Source organism: Phocoena sinus, chromosome 15 (genome assembly GCF_008692025.1).
Source record: "Phocoena sinus isolate mPhoSin1 chromosome 15, mPhoSin1.pri, whole genome shotgun sequence".
Taxonomy (NCBI): domain Eukaryota; kingdom Metazoa; phylum Chordata; class Mammalia; order Artiodactyla; family Phocoenidae; genus Phocoena; species Phocoena sinus.
The window spans coordinates 75030289-75045898 of NC_045777.1; the positions used below are offsets into that span (position 1 = coordinate 75030289).

Below are 15610 nucleotides of genomic sequence, written 5' to 3' on the forward strand. Positions count from 1 at the left end.
GGAGACATTTATCTTGTACTTGAGCCCTAATCTATCTTTTAGTTTTCCCTTTTGTTTTTATCCATCATTGCTGAGTTTCTAGCAAAGAACATCATTCACCCGTGAACTCACAGCATCAGATTGCCCTGGAAGACCTCCATCAGTATTGTTTATAGTATTTTTCTTTGTATGTACCTTGTTTTATAAAATGTGAACTTAGATCTATTGATATTTTTGTATGATTTCTTCCCTTGCTTTTATGCTTAGAAAAATCTCTCCCATCCAAAGAGGAGAGAAACATGGTCTTCCAATTTCTTCTTATGGTTTTTCTTCTTTATATTTAACTCTTTAGTCCATCCAGAATCTATCTATTTATTGTACAGGTAGGGATCCAAGTTCAAGGCCTTCCATATTGTGTGTTATCTCAGCACTATCCAGTGATTTTAAATGCCATTCCAATTATGTATCAAATTTCAATATTCATTTCGTGTCTATTTCAGAGCCTTCTGTTTTTAACTCTATCCCATTATTTAATTTTTTCATTCCTGTACCAGAAGTGGGAAGCCTATCTTTAGTGTGTATGTTTCCTCTAAATCTAACACAGGGATTGTTATGGTATAGGTGATCAGCAAATGAATTTATAACTGAAGGTCAGAACAGTGGAAGGACACAGAGGGAAACTGTTGTAAGATGGTGAGGCATTGTTGGAATGGCAACACTGAAGAAGAAAAAGTAGTACCTGGCATAGTGCCTAGCACATAGTAGGTACTCAATAAAATATTTAATATGTGAAAAGAATCTTGAAGTGGTAAGTTCTCCATGAATTAACTTCCTCCAGCTGAGTTTTTCTCCTCCACTGTTGCTCCAGTCTACCTCAAAATTCCTAGCCAGACCAGTGCCTCACTTTGGACATGTGCTCTGCCCTGTCTGCTCTCCAGCTGTTCCTCTCAGAAAGCCATGGCTCTGTGCTGAGTCAGGCAAACAGGTAAAAATTTTTGGGACAACATGAGAAAATGCAAGTTACGATGATAACCTTTGTGAGTCTAGAATCTCAGGCCTTTCCTCCTGATATCTGGCCTGTCAGTTAAGGCCCACTATAATCTGGCTCTCAAAGCGTTGCAGAAGAAAAGGAACTTGGACTTAAATTCGGAAGCCACGGGCTTCTGCCTCGCCGCTTGCATTAGCTCTGTGACTGTTGACAAGTTATGTAACTTCTCTGAGTCACAATTTCTTCACCTATACGAAAGGGATAACAAGATCCCTCAGAGGCCGTCCCTCGGAGGGATGTTATAGGCATTAAACGAGATAACCCAGACAAAGAATTCTTTAATGAGTCACCTGCTTTACGTGCGTGATTATAACCACCTCTCTCTTACTTTACCTCATTTCCAACATGTAATTTCTGCTCCAAACAGCACAGGGTCTTCACCGCCCCTCAACACCCATGACTTCGGTTCCTCCCCCTTCTTTCTGTGGTTCTTTCTGCCCATCCAGATCCCACCCATCCTTGAAGCTCCAACCTTAACCCCAAATACTTGCTTCCCAAATACTTCTCTCCACCTCTGTCCAGTGCATCTTTGAGCTTCTTTTATTCTCATGTGTCAGCCCACATATTAATGCTCAGATCATGAGGGCTGAATATCTTCAAGGGAACCTTAGATTCTGTATAACAGGGACCACGTTGCATTCTCCTTAGATATACCTCAGAGAGCCCGGTGCCAAGCTAGGCCCAAAGCAGAAACCCGATATTCATTACTACGTGAACAGTAAAGAAAGCATAATGGTAATAATTTCACTGGGCTGGTATTTTTTGTTTTTGTTTGTTTGTTTGAATTATTTATTTATTTTTGGCTGCGTTGGGTCTTCGTTGCTGTGCGTGGGCTTTCTCTAGTTGCGGCGAGCGGGGGCTACTCTTCGTTGCGGTGCGCGGGCTTCTCGTTGGGTGGCTTCTCTTGTTGCGGAGCGTGGGCTCTAGGCACGAGGGCTTCAGTAGTTGTGTCAGGTGGGCTCAGTAGTTGTGGCACGCAGGCTCCAGAGTGCAGGCTCAGTCGTTGTGGTGCACGGGCTTAGTTGCTCCACAGCAGGTAGGATCTTCCCGGACCAGGGCTCAAACCTGTGTCCCCTGCATTGGCAGACAGATTCTTAACCACTGTGCCACCAGGGAAGCCCTGGGCTGGTATTTTTTGTACTTGCATGTTGAATTATGTTAGATCACTGAAACCATGGTGGTATGTCTTCAGTGTCTTCAAATATCCAGCCCTCTCAAATAAGTGGACATAGGAAAGGGACAACGGGGGAGAGTCAAGGTCAGCAGGACACCCGGGTCAATGGAGGTAGCAGTAGAAGCACAGGATGTTGGCTCTAGAAAGAGCAGATTTTACAGATTGTTTATTCCAACCTTATCATTTTGCAAGAGAGGAAACCAGGGCCTGGGGTGGCTAACTGCTTTTCCAAGTTCAACTCACAGACCCAAGACCTCGGCACCCTGACTCCCCGTGTAATGTGGTACTTGTTCCTCTATGGTGAGTTCACCTCCTTATATGTTTTTCCAAGTCAAGATTCATAACACAGAGCAGAGGTGATAACAGACCAGGGTTGGGGAGGAACCTTGGGCATGGTTCCAGAGGTTGGGAGACACACGTACAGGTGAGAGTCTCATATGCCATCAGGAGCTCTGTGCTTTGGGTAAACTGACTTGCTTGGAAGCTAGACAGGTCTCCTGTTTGGGCTTGTACCAAAGTCCAAAACAGTGAAGTATGTGGGTGTCTACTCCGCTCAATGGCAAAGAAAGACTTTGAGCAGCCCATGATGAAAAATAAAAATCATCCTGCCTCTCTGCATTATTTGTTTTTCCATTTGTTTCTCAACCTTCCATCTCAGACCATGGAGAAGCTGTCTTTCTTCAGACAGAATATGACAAGGAAGACTGTGCTTGGTTCAAGGAGAATTCGGGCCCCCTAAAAGTATGTGGGCTGCACAGTAATTACTCTGCAGGAGAATGTATGTGTTCAAGCAAATTACACCCTTCGCTCCCCCCATTATACTGGGCCTGAACAACGGCACGCTGACTCACACCAATGATGCTGTCAGAGGCTTTACCTGTGATTCTTCCAAGCAGCAGGCTTTGAGTCGGCAGAGCAAGGGCTGCCTGATCAATCCATGGGCCTGTCTCCCCTCACAGACACCTGTAAAGAACAAAAAGCCAGCACGGGGCTTCCCCGGTGGCGTGGTGGTTAAGAATCCGCCTGGCAATGCAGGGGACATGGGTTCGAGCCCTGGTCCGGGAAGATCCCACATGCCGCGCAGCAACTAAGCCCATGTGTCACAACTACTGAGCCTGCAAGCCACAACTACTGAGCCCGTGTGCCACAACTACAGAAGCCCGCGTGCCTAGAGCCCGTGCTTTGCAACAGGAGAAGCCACGACAATGAGAAGTCCACGCACTGCAACAAAGAGTAGCCCCCGCTCACCACAACTAGAGAAAGCCTGTGCACAGCAACGAAGACCCAACACAGCCAAATATAAAAGCAAATTAAAAAAAAAAAAGTCAGCATGCCCAGAGGAGTGAGCAGATGTAGCAGGCTCAGGCAGCAGCATGGCAACTGCTGTCACAAATGTGCAAGGCTCTCAACTACAGTGGACATAGGAAAGGTACCAGGGGGGAAGAGTCAGGATTGGGCCAGCAGGAGTTAGAAGTAGAATCACAAAATGAATGTTGGCTCCAGAAAGAGCAAATTTTATAGATCATTTAATTTCAACTTTATCATTTTACAAGAAAGGAGACTGTGATAGTTAATTTTATGTCAACTTCATTGGGCTAAGGGATGCCCAGATAGCTGGTAAAACATTATTTCTGGGTGTGTCTGTGAAGATGTTTCTGGAAAAGATTAGCATTTGAATCAGTAGACTGAGTAAAGCAGATCACCCTCACCAGTGAAGACGGGCATCATCCAGTCTATCGAGCGCCTAAAAGGAACAAAAAGGTAGAGGAAGGACAAATTTGTCTTCATGTCTTTTTTTTTTTTTTTTTTTACGGTACGCGGGCCTCTCACTGTTGCGGCCTCTCCCATTGCGGAGCACAGGCTCCGGACGTGCAGGCTCAGCGGCCATGGCTCACGGGCCCAGCCGCTCCACGGCATGTGGGATCTTCCCAGACCGGGGCACGAACCCGCATCCCCTGCATCAGCATGCGGACTCTCAACCACTGCGCCACCAGGGAAGCCCCACTGTATGTCTTTTGATTGGAGAATTTAATCCATATATCCTTAAAGCAATTAATGGTAGGTAAGGACTTACTATTGCCATTTTGTTAGTTGTTTTCTGAATGTTTTGTAATTCTTTTGTTCCTTTCTTCCTCTCTAGCCATCTTTGTGATTTGATTATTTCTTTGTAGTGGTGTGTTTTGATTTCTTTCTCTTTGTGTATCTGCTAGAGATATTTTTCTTTGTGGTTACCATGAGGCATACATAAAATAACGTAATAGGCTATAATAGTCTATTTTAATCTGATAACTTGAATCATGTACAAAACTCTACACTTTTCTCCCCCCCCAATTTGTATTATTGATGTCACAACTTAGGTCTTTTTATATTGTATATCCATGAACAAATTATTGAATATATATAATATTTTCAAATTTTAACTTTTATACTAGAGTTATAAGTGATTTACACACCACCAATACCCTGTTAGAGTATTCTGAACTTGGCTATATGCTTACCTTTACCAGTGAGTCTTATATTTTCATACACTTTCATGTTATTAATTAATACCCCTTTGTTTCAACTGGAAGAAATCCCTTTAACATTTTTGTAAGGCAGGTCTGGTGATAATGAACTCCCTCAACTTTTGATCATCTGAGAAAGTCTTTATCTCTCCTTCATTTCTGAAGGATAGCTTTTCTGGGAGTAATATTCCTGGTTGGCAATTTTGTCCTTTAGGACTTGAATCTATGATCCCACTCTCTCCTGGAAGCAAGGTTTCTGCTGATAAATTTGTTGGTAGACTTACAGGGTTCCCTTGTATGTGACAAGTCACTTTTCTCCTGATGCTTTCAAAATTCTCTTTGTCCTTGACTTTTGGTACTTTTTAATTATAATATGGCTTGGTGTAATCTTCTTTGCATTGATCCTGTTTCTGGGGTTTTGACCTTCATGAACCTGGATGTCCATATTCCTCCCAAGATTTAGGGTTTTCAGCCATTATTTCTTTAAATCAACTTTCTGCCCCTTTATCTTGCTCTTCTCCTTCTGAGAATCCCATAATGCCTAAACTGATTTACTTTATGATTCTCATAAATCCTGCAGGCTTTCTTCAATTTTTAAATTCTTTTTTTCTTCTCTGACTAGATAACTTCAAATGAGCTGTCTTCAAGTTCACTTATATTTTCTTCTACTTTCTTCACACATTCTTTCTTCTGTGCTGTTGAAGCTCAATTGCATTTTTTCCCCATTTCATTCATTGTATTCTTCAGTTCCACACTTTGGTTATTTTTATAATTTTTATCACTTTGAGGAAGTTCTCATTTTGTTTATGTATTGTTTTCCTGATTTTGTTGACTCATCTCTGTTTTCTTGCTGTTCACGGAACTTCCTTAAGACAATTATCTTGAATTCCTTGTTGGGCAGTTCATAGATCTATATTTCTTTGGGGTCAGTTACCAGAGCTTTATTAGTTTGCTTTGGTGGTGTCATGTTTGCCTGATTTTTTCATGATCCATGTAACCTTACATTGATGTCTGTGCATTTGAAGAAGAAAACACCTCTTTACAGACTGGTTTTAGCAGGTAAGGCTTTCTCCTACTGAGACTGCTTCTGAGATCATTATTGAGTAGGACTGGAGCTTCATCCTGTAGCTGATGCTGGGTCCATGGGTGGATACATGGCTGGCAAGCCTGTTCCCAGTGGCACAGATGAATGTGGCTCCTGTCAGGTCCCTGAATGTGCCCTCCCCCCAAGTCCCTAGGTCCACTCCTGGGCAGGCAGAACTGAGTCTGAGACTTCAGTACAGCAGTGCTAGAGCTGGCCACGGGGATACTTCAGAGTCCAGAGTCAGGACTGAGGTCAGTGGGCCTGATACCAGGGGTACAGACTGGCCTTGTTGGGTCCCAGGGCAGGCAGAGCTGACTCTGGACCATGGTGGAGTTGGAGCCTGATTCGGAGTCTTCAGATGGAACCAAGGCCAACAAGCCTCTTACCAGGGGCATGGGTGGGTAGCAGTTGGGACTGGTTGCAGGACAATGGCCGAGAGAAGCTAGAGCTGAGTCCACAAGGGAATTGGGACCCCTTTCAGTCTGCAGCTGTGACCACATTCAACAAGCCTTCCACCAGGACATGGACATGCCTTCTCAAAGTAGGTCTCTTTGATCTTGGGCTTCACTAGGTTTTTGCAACCTTCCATCTGGTTCTCAAAGCTCCCACAAAGGCACTTTTGTCCATGAATGGCTGCCAGATTGTTATTCGTGTGTGTGGTTATGAGCTGGGGACATCCTCCCGTGCCATTTTGTTGATATCACTCCCCTTTCTTAGCATCATATTTTTGAGGTTCACTCACAAAATATTAGTACTTTGTTTATTTTTATGGTGAATGGATTACTTTTTAATGACTGCATATTAGTTCATCCTGTGAATGCAACATCATTTAATTAACCACCTTCCTTCATGGATGTTTAAATGTGTATATTTTGCTAATATACTTAATGATTCATTGAAAAGTTTTTGTGCACATGTAATAATTTTGTAGGTTTTTGAGGCCAGTTTTTGTTAAACGTATGTGCTACTTATTTAATTAATAAGCAGCCAGTTTAATTAACTTTTTGTTAACCAAACTGACTCGTATTCAGCTGACTATTTCAGCCAAATTGCTGAACTGGGAGCCCCATGTAGACACAAAGAAAACATCCTGGAAAGGGAAAAGTTATCAGGAGAAAGGGAAATGAATCCAGTAGAGATTCTAATATGCCTTTCTTCCTACCCATGAGGGAAAGCACTTACATATTCCCAAACATAATTACCTTCCTGGTGTTTAATGAATACAACTTTAATTCATGCTCTACAACTTAAATCTGCTAGAATCCAACACACGGGGGACGTTTCCTTGCACTTGCTGATCTGGTATATAAAAGTAAAGCTTTATATGTCTTGAGTTTATTGACTTGGTTGTTTACTTGGGGAGGTCCAGTGAGGTATCTTTTGAAGCGATTACCTAAAGTGTCTGAATATGTTAAGCAAATCTAAAAAGAAGCCCCAGAGAAGGACCCTAGCTGGTAGAACCAGAGAAGTTCTAGGACCAGAACAGACTGATGGTTTTCATTCTTTGGCAGATATAAGGGACACCTGGGGAGATTATTAAAAATACAGATGCCCACTTCAATTCACTGAGTCTGAATCTATGGCAAGATAGCGAATCTAAGTATCTGTATATTTTTAAACAAGTTAGCAAATAATTCTGATGTACACCGAGTACACCACATGTACTTGAGGACATTAGACCTAACCATTGGAGAACTACATATTACTTAATTCCTGCGGCAAGAGAGCCTTTCCTGAATTCTTTTAGCTTTTGTCTGTAAAGCTTTTGAGTTTCCTGTCAAATCTGAATGAGAGCCTTGCTGAGTAGAGTATTCTTGGTTGTAGGTTTTTCCCTTTCATCACTTTAAATATATCGTGCCACTCCCTTCTGGCCCGTAGGGTTTCTGCTGAGAAATCAACTGATAGTCTTATGGGGATTCCCTTGTATGTTATTTGTTGCTTCCCCTTGTTGCTTTCTTTCTTTTTTCCCCTTGTTGCTTTTAATATTTTCTCTTTGTCTTTAATTTTTGTCAGTTTGATTACTATGTGTCTCAGCGTGTTCCTCCTTGGGTTAATTCTCTCTGGGACTCTGTACTTCCTGGACTTGGGTGACTGTTTCCATTCCCATGTTGGAGAATTTTTCAGCTATTATCTCTTCAGATATTTTCTCAGGCCTTTTCTCTCCCTCTTCTCCTTCTGGGACCCCTATAATGAGAATGTTGGTGTGTTTGACGTTGTCCCAGAGGTCTCTCAAGCTGTCCTCGTTTCTTTTCATTCTTTTTTCTTTATTCTTTTCCGTGGCAGTGATTTCTGCCGCTCTGGTTTCCAGCTCACTGATTTGTAAAAGAGTCTTTCTTAAACGGCCCCTCTGCTCACACTGAGGAATTCTGTAAGAAACTACTACACAAATCTACTTCTGCGTTACTGCAGACATGATGTTGAAGCTGTTGCTTTGTCTCTTCTATGATGCTCCATGTGAAAGAAAAATTTTAGACCCACTGACCAGAAAATTTTCATTTAGCCTGAAGAATTAATATAATTCAAGGGAAAGGAATCAAAACAGTGATATTTGTAATAAATTATATTTCTGATTTATTTTGGTGGACAGGAAACTCTCCCCAATTTAAATAGTCACCCTTTTGCCTTATTGAACCATATATAACTCTTGGGTTTCTACCAGACATATCTCTTTATTATGTCTGTATTTTCCTACGCTATAATTTAAAATTTCAACTCTTATTTATCATATTATTTATATTCTTATAAGCTACCTCAGAGCCTCTGTAGAATGAAACATGGTGTGGGAGTGTAAGAGTTACATGTAAATTTGTTTATTAAAATTTCTCAAATGTTGACTGTTTTGTGCAGTCAACAGCATCATGGTGTCTCTTTATTCCTCAATCCCTTTAGCATTCTCACCAAAAAAAAGTGCTAAGGACGTTATTAAATGGAAGGATGGAGCCACTGATTAAAAGCTGCATGGGGAAGGCTGTGATTAAAATGAATGACTTTGAGAGCTTCACAGTGAAACAAATCTGGGTACAGTTGGCCCTGGAACAACACGGGTTTGAACTGCACAGGTCCACTTATACGTGGATGTTTTTCTATAAATACATTGAAAATTTGGAAATTTGCAAAAATTTGGAAAAGCTCATGATGAACTGTGTAGCCTAGAAATATTAAAAAAAAAAGGAAAGAAAAAGGTATGTCACGAATGCATAAAATATATATGGACATGTGTATAACATACAAAATGTGTGTTAATTGACCATTTGTCAGTAAGACTTCCAGTCAGCAAGAAGCTACTAGTAGTTAAGTTTGGGGGAGTCAAAAATAATATGCAGATTTTTGACTGCACAGGGGGTCGGCTCCCCAACCCCTGCATTGTTCAAATGTCAACTGTTTTTCCTCTAAGCGTTCTTCCCCCTCCCCATCTTTGCCTCCCCCTCTGAGGTCTGATGAGCCTGGCTGGCTCAAGGGATCACAGCGTCCCTTCCCTTCCTCTGCCAGTTTGCTGAGTCCCAGTCTCTGGGGCACCGACAGGTCTCTTGACCTTGGCCAGTACCTGACAATTCTTGCAGAAGCAGCAGGCCAGAGCATGTGGATAGAACTGGATAAATCTCCAATCCTGGGAAAAGAGCTCCTCGTTTACATGCTGGTGACTGTGGCTTCTTCAAAAGAAGAAGTGTCATCTTCAAAAGGCAAGGATAAGATGGCTTTAATGGAGGAAGAGATTTGTCCTACCACACACGCCTTTAATCCGCTCTGGCGGAATTGGCTCCTGTAGTGGGCATGTCTGAAACAGGGGCTCACATCTCAAGACTTTCAGCTAAGACCCTAGAGAAGTGATTACTAAGCCCACGGCCGTGTAGACTGCTAATGGCCTTTGCACACTGCACAGATCGCAGGATGCCCACGGAACCCGGATGTGCACAGAAGTCTCGCAGAGGCTCCTCTGGCTGATCTCTAAATTGAGTCCCCTGAAACACATCATGCTCACACAGAAGCTCAGAATAATGGGATAGCTATCATTTCTGTTTCCTCACCCAGCAACGTGGCTTGTGTTTTGCATTTGGTTCTGTGCATATTTACTTTCAGAAATGAATCAACAATTCAACACTGTTTGCTTCCTATTGGTGTCTCACCAGCCGTAGCAACACTTTCTCTCATTTTGATGAGTAATTTTCTTTTCCTAGGGAAGCAAGTGGGAGCAGGTGTGTTAGGTGGTCTGCAGTGGCTACCCCAGCAAGCTGTGAACAGGAAGAACAGGAAGGCCACCACTCTAAAGAGACATAAGGAACTCACGTGGGTCACTTCGGGGTTTATGTAGCAACTGTGTGTTGATTTATTTCCATGAGGGAAATATTCTCTCCACTGGCAACTAAGGCACACGAGGCTCAAAGGCCAAGCCTAGAGCACCAGCAAGCAATAGATCAGGATCCCTTTTACATGCCAGAGTTTGTATCCTGCTGTGTTCTTTGGTACCCAGCTTGTGGCAGTGATGAGTTGACTGGCCAGGGAAAAGACTAAGCATGGGAAAGATGTAGGTGGGATGGGCACATTCCAGACCCCAGGGAGCCCATCTACCTCAGGCCCAGTCTCCTCTGAAATGCAGAAGTTATCATGTTTTCCCCTCCACACTCTTTCTGTTCAACTAGTTTTACCAGATACATATAGTTAGAATTTTTAAATAATCTGTATTTTTTTAAAATTCAGTAATGTGTTTGTTTTTGCCTATAAATGATTTGACTTCATAGCACATAAAATAAATGGGAAATCTCAGCATCATTCTCATGTTAGAAGCTGCTATCCAAAAATATCTCTTTTGGTACCCGCAATTTTTTCCCCTTCCTCTCTCATTTGGGGAAGATGAAAGCTGCAAATCCGTTTATCTCCCCTAAATTAGCCATGTGACAACTCTGAGCTATTAATAACTACTCCCCACAACATTAATGTTTATGTCCGAGAGGGGTCGAGCGGTAAGCACCACGGAGGGAGAGTGGCCAAGATAAATGCGAGCGACACAGCGGAAAGGCAGCCGAGTCAGCACAGAGCGAGTGGGGAGAGGAGCTCGGATGTGACCGCCATACACCCCAGCCTCCGCCAGCTTGTGGGTACAAGAGGGGTCACCGATGCCCTCCTCCTGCGGGCCACGGCACTGAACCCGCCCCCCAGCTTGGCTGTAAGCGGAGTCCTCACGGCTGGTAGTAGCCGCCAAATGCTCCTGGCACTGTTGGCGCTGCTGCCGCTGCCCTTGACCGTGCCCCTTCCTACCTCTGCTGACCACTGCCCAGGAGCTAGCTTGTCAGGGCCACGGCCACTCCTGCCACTCAGGACCTAGGGAGCATTGTCACTCTGTCCCAAGTCTTGAGCATGGTACTGGCTTTTGCTTGATTTTCCCACCACACAGCAAATGTCCGTATTTCTCAGCTGGGTATTTGGGGTCTAAGCAGAATCTTCAGTTGCTGCAAACCCTTGCATTTCTTCGCACCTTCCCAGAGGCTTTTTCTTTATGTCACTGTAGCAGGACCTGAGTGTGAAGCCCTACGACATCCTTGTGAGTGACCAGAGCTAAGATTAAATATGTAGAGAGGGAGGAGCACATCCCCTCTGGCCTTGACCCACATCCTGGCACCCTCGCTACCTAAATCACTTAATGTCTCATTGTCTCAGCTTCCCCACCTATGAAATGTGAATTACAGGGAGTTCCCTGGCCGTCCAGTGGTTAGGACTCGGCGCTTTCACTATTGGGGCCCGGGTTCGATCTCTGAAATTAAGATCCCGCAAGGCACGCAGCGTGGCCAGAAAAAATGTGAATTACGATCTATATGTCTTCAAAAGATTGTTGTGGCATTAAGTGAAGGGACTCTATGGTCCTTGCTGAGCCATGAAAGTTGGTTATTATAACAACGATGACAATGATGTGTGACTTCAAGTTTTCTGGAAAAATGGAAATCTTTCCAAAATGTCTGGATTTGAGGATATCCCTGCAGAAGGAGAAGCGAGAAAAGATTCAACTCCAGGGAGAGCATCTCTCTAAGGAGAAGCAGGACCTCCTAACAAAGACTGAGCAACCCAAGATGCCCCCAGGGGCTCCCACATCCCTGTTAGGCAAGACGTAGCCCCCAGAATCGTCTCCTCAGCCTTCTGAGATGCTTGGGATAAAGACATGAACAGTGGCCTTCTGGGTTGAAATAGAAAATACTTGAAATGTCAGACTGGGCTGATCAGAGAAGCAGTGATGGAAACACATGCTGTTTCCTTAATGGCCGGTGGTTTGTAAAGGATAGCATCCACGTACACCGATCATAAAACATCATGCAACCGCAGAGAGCGGCATTCAATTTGCAAGGCCAGGGTGTCCACTTAGGCAGTGGAGGGCTCCCTTTAGGAGTTAATAAAATCCTAATGGCCAAGAGTTCCTTAATTTCCTTCAGTAGTTGAGATACTTTCTCTCTGAGGAAATCTGCAAAGCCATTTAAATCCATCCGCTCATTTCCATTCCTAGTGATAATTGTCCTTCTTTCTGGCTGCCTAGCTTCTGAGCACTCTTGATATAGCCCACCTTCAACTGGGAAGCTGAAAGTCCAAGACACTCACTTTCCCAGCCTCCCTTGAAGCTTGGCATGGATCCACCACCTGGTTCAGCAGACCACATGCCCCTGCGTGGACTCCAAGTCGGAAGTTAGAAATGTCAAGAAATAGGGGATACCTGGGGTCATTTTTCAGCTGGTATGGCAGCTGCATTTTGAATCCTGATTCCTGAGTCATAGGGTCAATTCTCATGCAGTCCCCAGTGGAGGGGTAGGAAAAGAATCTCAAAGTGGCAGCCCTGTCTCCATGGAGCCACACTGCAGTGCAACCTTGAACGTCATTCCTGTTTACATGCCCTCTGGGTGTGGTTCTCAGGCCTTATTGGGCTTCTGGGAGTCCTCACTGTATCGTTGATGCTCCTCTTCTTATTGGCATATACTTCTTTCTCTTCACCTGGCTAACTCCTGCTCACTCTTTTTATGTTTTATTTTTTTTAACATCTTTATTGGAGTACAATTGCTTTACAATGGTGTGTTAGTTGCTGCTGTATAACAAAGTGAATCAGCTATACATATACATATATCCCCATATCCCCTCCCGCTTGCGCCTCCCTCCCACCCTCCCTATCCCACCCCTCTAGGTGGTCACAAAGCACTGAGCTGATCTCCCTGTGCTATGCGGCTGCTTCCCACTAGCTAGCTATTTTACATTTGGTAGTGTATATATGTCCATGCCACTCTCTCTCTTTGTCCCAACTTACCCTTCCCCCTCCCTGTGTCCTCAAGTCCATTCTCTAAGTCTGCGTCTTTATTCCTGTCCTGCCCCTAGGTTCTTCAGAACCTTTTTTTTTTTTAGATTCCATATATATGTGTTAGCATACAGTATTTGTTTATCTCTTTCTGACTTACTTTACTCTGTATGACAGAGGTCCATCCACCTCACTGCCAATAACAATTTCATTTCTTTATATGGCTGAGTAATATTCCAATGTATATATGTGCCACATCTTCTTTCTCCATTCATCTGTTGAAGGACACTCAGGTTGCTTCCATATCCTGGCTATTGTAAATAGATCTGCAATGAATTTTGTGGTACATGACTCTTTTTGAATTATGGTTTTCTCAGGGTATATGCCCAGTAGTGGGATTGCTGGGTCATATGGTAGTTCTATTTTTATTTTTTTAAGGAACCTCCATACTGTTCACCATAGTGGCTGTATTAATTTACATTCCGACCAATAGTGCAAAAGGGTTCCCTTTTCTCCACACCCTCTCCAGCAATTACTGTTTGTAGAATTTTTGATGATGTCCATTCTGACCACTGTGAGGTGATACCTCATTGTAGTTTTGATTTGCATTTCTCTAATGATTAGTGATATTGAGCATCCTTTCATGTGTTTGTTGGCAGTCTATATATCTTCTTTGGAGAAATGTCTATTTAGGGTCTTCTGCCCATTTTTGGATTGGGTTGTTTGTTTTTTTGATATTGAGCTGCATGAGCTGCTTGTATATTTTGGAGATTAATCCTTTGTCAGTTGCTTCATTTGCAAATATTTTCTCCCATTCTGAAGGTTGTCTTTTGGTCTTATTTATGGTTTCCTTTGCTGTGCAAAAGCTTTTAAGTTTCATTAGGTCCCATTTGTTTGTTTTTATTTCCATTTCTCTAGGAGGTGGGTCAAAAAGGACCTTCCTGTGATTTATGTCATAGAGTGTTCTGCCTATGTTTTCCTCTAAGAGTTTTATGGTGTCTGGCCTTCCATTTAGGTCTTTAATCCATTTTGAGTTTATTTTTCTGTATGGTGTTAGGGAGTGTTCTAGTTCCATTCTTTTACATGTAGCTGTCCAGTTTTCCCAGCACCACTCATTGAAGAGGCTGTCCTTTCTCTATTGTATATTCTTGCTCCTTTATCAAAGATAAGGTGACCATATGTGTGTGTGTTTATCTCTGGGCTTTCTACCCTGTTCCATTGATCTATATTTCTGTTTTTGTGCCAGTACCATACTGTCTTGATTACTGTAGCTTTGTGGTATAGTCTGAATTCAGGGAGCCTGATTCCTCTAGCTCCATTTTTCTTTCTCAATATTGCTTTGCCTATTCATGGTCTTTTGTGTTTCCATACAAATTGTGAAAATTTTTGTTCTAGTTCTGTGAAAAATGCCATTGATAGTTTGATAGGAATTGCATTGAATTTGTAGGTTGCTTTGGGTAGTATAGTCATTTTCACAGTGTTGATTCTTCCATTCCAAGACATGGTATATCTCTCCATCTGTTGGTATCATCTTTAATTACTTTCATCAGTGTCTTATACTTTTCTGCATACAGGCCTTTTGTCTCCTTAGGTAGGTTTATTCCTAGGTATTTTATTCTTTTTGTTGCAGTGGTAAATGGGGAGGTTTCCTTAATTTATCTTTCACATTTTTCATCATTAGTGTATAGGAATGCAAGAGATTTCTGTGCCTTAATTTTGTATCCTGCTACTTTACCAAATTCATTGATTAGCTCTAGTAGTTTTCTGGTAGCATCTTTAGGATTCTCTATGTATAGTATCATGTCATCTGCAAACAGTGACAATTTTACTTCTGCTTTTCTGATTTGGAATCAAGTCCAGGAAGCGCAGAGAGTCCCATACAGGATAAATCCAAGGAGAAACATGCCAAGACACGTATTAATCACACTATCAAAAATTAAATACAAAGAAAAAATATTAAAAGCAGCAATGGAAAAGGAACAAATAACGTACAAGGGAATCCCCTTAAGGTTAACAGCTGATCTTTCAGCAGAAACTCTGCAAGACGGAAGGGAGTGGCAGGACATATTTAAAGTGATGAAAGGGAAAAACCTACAATCAAGATTACCCAGCGTGCTTGCTTTGACAGCACATATACTAAAATTGGAACGATACAGAGAAGTATTAGCATGATCCCTGCGCAATGATGACATGCAAATTGTGAAGCGTTCCAAATTTTTTTTTAAAGCAGAAACTAACATACCATTGTAAAGCAATTATACTCCAATAAAGATGTTAAAAAAAAGATTACCCAGAAAGGATCTCATTCAGATTGGACTGAGAAATTGAAACCTTTACAGATGAGCAAAAGTTAAGAGAATTCAGCACCAGCAAACCAGCTTTACAACAAGTGCTAAAGGAACTTCTCTAGGTAGGTAACACAAGAGAAGGAAAAGACCTACAATAACAAACCCAAAACAGTTAAGTAAATGGTAATAGGAACATACATATCTATAATTACCTTAAATGTAAATGGATTAAATGCTCCAACCAAAAGACATAGACTGGCTGAATGGGTACA

The 15610-nt window shown here is 42.5% G+C and overlaps 1 non-coding gene across 1 annotated transcript; it reads left to right on the forward strand.

Annotated features, from left to right (window-relative positions):
• The first annotated feature begins 15162 nt into the window (after window positions 1-15162).
• LOC116741072 lies at window positions 15163-15269 on the forward strand. Its single transcript, XR_004346046.1, has one exon. It is a non-coding gene; the product is annotated as a U6 spliceosomal RNA (small nuclear RNA).
• The last annotated feature ends 341 nt before the right edge of the window (window positions 15270-15610 follow it).